Below are 4584 nucleotides of genomic sequence, written 5' to 3'. Positions count from 1 at the left end.
TGAGGACTAAGTCCTTGGATGTGCCAGTCTTCACGGATTTGGGTGGAACTCGTGGGGGTAGGTGGATGAACCACGATGAACACGAACGCGGGGAATCGATGGGGATACACACACACACGCACACAAGCGGTTTTCCTACGTAGGCCCGATACACCTGCTCGATAGGAGTTGCGAAAAAGACCTTCGGTGAGAAGTCCCGCAAAGATCGACAAATCGAGATCCGAGAGATCTAGAAGAGAGCGAAAAGGCCCAGGAAGGTTGATAGAAGTGTGCAAGCAAAAGACCAAATAGGTAGAAGTGCAAGCAAAAAGACCAACAAATCGGTAGAAGTTCGCCAAAGAGAGTCTTCACAGTGGAGCAAGGAGGCCGAGGTGGGTACAAGATCAAAGATCTAGGTAGGGTTCCCACAAGGGTGAGCTAAGCCTCGAGGTTTAATTTCACATCAAGTCTGATCTCGGATCACGAGCCAAGCTAGAGCATATATAGTAGGTGGGGCGAAGGGGTGAGATTACAGCTAAAAGTCTTTGTCGTGCGGGAAGTTCGGTGGGGCGGAGGTCCCGGTCATCTTGGGGCGGAAGTCGGCGAGGCGGAACGGCGGAAGTTCCGGTCGCCGGGCGGAAGTTCGATCGGCAGATTCCGGCCAAGTTCGGCTATCGACCCGGTGCGCCATTGTCACGCGGTAACATCCGGGGACGGTTTCCGCCGACTTCGGAACTTGGGCGGAGCAGGCGGAAGTTCGGTGGGCGGGAGTTCCGGTCCCTGCGGGCGGGAGTTCGGCTGGACCCTCGTCTTCACGAGCGTGTGGGAGCGCATCGTGAGGGCATGCTGGAGGAGCAGTGCGGGCGGAAGTTCCGGTCTGGCCAGGAGGCGGAAGTTCGGGGCACGGCGCGCAGTAGCTCCATCTTCGTCGTTTCCGGCTCTCTCTCCGTGGCTTGGCCTTCATGTGGCTCGCCTCTTGGTCGATGTACTTCGATTGAACATAGGAGTATTGGCATGAAGTAGCAAGCCATCCAAAGGAGGTGTCAAAAGCATACATGGAGAGGAGGCCGGAATTCACCTCTTGGCGTAGGGCTTGGGCTCGAGCTCGATGTCCGTGGACCACGAGGAGGGCTTGTGGATCTTGATGCAGTGACCGACCTTGGGTAGGGCTACATCATCACCACCCCCCGCAGGAAAGAGTAGATCTCGACTCTAAAGTGTCTTCATCTCCTTGACATGGCATCTTATCCTTGATGTTGATGATGTACTTGGTCTTGAGGGTTATGCCATTAGAGTTCATGAAGCACATGTGTTGGTCGATGGCGATGGTTGTTTGTAGTCCTTGTAGTCGGATGTTATAAGAAACAATGTATGCATGTGTGAAGCATTAACCTTTGAGGCATGGCTTGCATTGATCTAAAGGATGGAGTCTAGCTACCACATCAAAAGTTGGAGCATGGGTATAGGGGTTGGAGATGGACTTAGCTTGAAAGCAAATGGGGCGTTGTATGCATGGAAGCTTGATGTCTCTCATCATCTTGTTGTCATGGTGGTGTGTAGAGAGCATGGTAAGTGTCATATCGTCCCTTCTTCTTGGAGTTGAGGCGGGTAGATTGAGCATGAGCCACACGCCACATCACCATCTGTGGGCCACCCGGGCTTGCCGGATCTAGGCACTGTCGATGGTACACCCATGAAGTATACCCACAATGATGTAGCCCGACCCACGGTCTTCGCTTCATCATGTGCTTCATCGACAAGAACCACACTCAAGGCCGAGGTCACGGAGGCATGGAAGAGAAGAAGGAAGAAGAGCGTCTGATCGACTAGGAGAGAAGGCGACTGCCACAAGTCAATTCGGGCCAAGGCCCATGTATCCCCTTGTATGCCTAAACTACCCCTCCTTAGTGGCTCCCTATATATAGGCTCCCACCTCCCCTTCATTAGGAAGAGGAATGAACTTGAGAGAATTAGGCTCATGCCTCCACCATCCCTTTGGGATTAGGGAAACCCCCTCCTTAGATTACCAAAATCTATTGTACAAGGCACTCCTTATATGATTAGTCTCTCACACTTGTGATTCTACCACCGGTCTCTCACTCGTGTGATTCCACCGATCGTATACCGATCTTCCTCTCGGGGATTCTACCGCGTGTCTCTCCCTTGAGAGATTCTATCGGGATAGTGGTTCGGGCTATCGGGAGTAAACCGGAATTGTATCGGGTTGTGTTGTGTGCGTTCGCGTGTGTTCATCGTGTTCTTCGCCGTGTTCTTCGTGTTCTTCCTCTCCCCCGCCTTTCCCTCGGTCAATTCGTGAGATCGGGCAACCCACGTGGCCTTAGGCCGCATTATATGGTATCAGAGCAAAGGTTGCCACGAATTTGACCCTCCAATTTCACCAATTTCGCCCAAAAAAAATTCCCAAAAATTTTGCCCCAAAAAATAGCTCGAATTATGATCTCTGGATTTGTTGAGTTTTTTGTGGTTTTGGTCCACAGATCTGTTGTCTTAGTGGCTGATCTATGTTTCCTCCAAATTTCGCGGTCCAATTCCTTCTAAATCTCTCAGAATCGACATATTTTTGTGCCTTTTTCCGCTGCGTTCGCGAGCTGTTCATCAAGTTCTTCGTGCGCGGCACTGCCGGCCTGCTTTCCACGGCACTGCCGCCGCTGCCCATCCACAGTGCGCTCAGCTCGCCCCGCCCCTAGCAGCTCCGCTCGGCCAAGCCGCACCCGCGCATACGCCGCTGCCACCCTCCACGCGTGCCCGCTGCCCAACTCGCCGGCCGCCGCAGCTCGTTTCTGGCCGCTCCGCATCCAACCATCGCTGCGCCTCCGCTCACCTTGACCGCTGCGCCAAACACCACCGGGCCGCCTCCATCTGCGCCCAGCAGCCGCTCGCCCCTGCCCGCTCCCGCCAGTGTCGCCCACACGAGCCACCAAGGACGCCCCTGCTCCTCCTCCTAGCCACGCAGCAGCAGCAGCTCTGCAGCAGCTCCGCTGCTCCTCATCCATTCGCACCACCAGACGCTGCTCCGCTCAGCTCCGGGCCACCACCAGCTTCCTCCAAGCGTTGCTCAATCATCGTAGCCAACCACCAGCACAGCAGCATCAACGCTCGATTCCATCTGCTCCGCACGCCCGGTCGACCGGACGCCACACCGGGCAACCCGGTTAAAATCAGCTCGGACCGGACGCCAACCGAGCGGCAACCGGATGGTCCGGCCAGGAATCCGGTTGACCGGGTTCTGGAACAGTTTCGTCCAATTTTGACTCCACTTTTTGCCCTAAATTTTGACAATTTTCTGGAGCCCGTTTGACTCCAAATTTTAACAGCATCCCCCAAATACTCCACATATCCCATCTCTAATTTTTGACGATTTTTGGAGCTCAACTTTTGACCGCTCGTTTTGACCCAACTTTTCGGGTATTGACTTAATTTGCTCGGTTTTCCGATTTGGAGTGCATTGGTTGTCTATTTCGCTTCCGCGCCTACATCAACACCGCGACGACACCTTTGGCACCCCGGATCCCGGCGCAACTTCGACACCATCGCAAGTTCGTGTGCTTGACACCGCCTAACATTTTCATCTAGGTATAACTTGCACCCCTCACCCCTTGTAGCCCCGTTTCTTTTTTTGTGTACCTATCCCATTGAGAGTGGCTTTCCAAGTGTTGCGAAGCATTGCACAAGTGTCACGACCGTGAGAGGGTTTGTGTGTGTGCGTTGAGTTGAGCAAAGCTCCGAAGCAAGCTCGGTGAGAAAGATACACAAAAGAAGAAAAAGTGTGACATATACATATAGAAAAATAAAGCTTCTAAGCATAGAAAAAAAAAGTGAAAAAAAGAGAAATATAGAAAAGAGTGTGTGTCCACCGATACCGAGAAGTGCAAAGCTTGTGAGCACTAAGAGAGAAAAGAGAAGAGTGGCATTTGTGCAAATCTTGTTGCTTCTTTCTTATGCAACCAAGCTACGGTCTCTCTTGTGTTGGCGTGACATCGAGCATATAGTCTTCGTTAGGACCATCTTTGTCACTTGCTCACTTCCTTGGTCGCGCTAACCCCATTGTTCTCCGTTGTGTGTGTTTCCGTGTTTCCTTGACATAGATCACCACTTTTGACATTTGACTTTGGATCTTACCCACATTTGACAATAGACTTTTCCGTTGATCTTTTTCGTTTGCTATCCACCCCTTACCCACCACATATAGAGTTCTTAGCCTTTTGCGTGTGCTTTGAGTGTGTGTGTGAGTAACCCCGATACATTTCGACTTTGCTCTTGACTTGAACCATTTTTTCGATACTTTCTTGAAAGGTGGGATACTTGTGTAGTTTTCCTTCCACCATACATATACACCTATCCTAGTGAGATATACATGATGACCCCACAAGAGCAAGCCGAGATGAGAGCATACTTCACCGAGCTAGATGCTCGAGAAGCCCAAATGACACCCCAAGATAAAGCCGAGTGCAACGCATACTTCAAACACCTTGAGAGCAAGAGTGATACACACCATGAGCCGAGTGAGGATGTTTCGATTTCTAACAACTTAACCTCTACTCCGCTTGTGTTGTCTCCCTCTTTGCTAGGTTGCTCGGACATCGA

Source organism: Lolium rigidum, chromosome 4 (genome assembly GCF_022539505.1).
Source record: "Lolium rigidum isolate FL_2022 chromosome 4, APGP_CSIRO_Lrig_0.1, whole genome shotgun sequence".
Lineage (NCBI taxonomy): Eukaryota > Viridiplantae > Streptophyta > Magnoliopsida > Poales > Poaceae > Lolium > Lolium rigidum.
The sequence above is the reverse complement of the archived record's forward strand: the minus strand, read 5'-3'. Positions refer to the sequence as shown.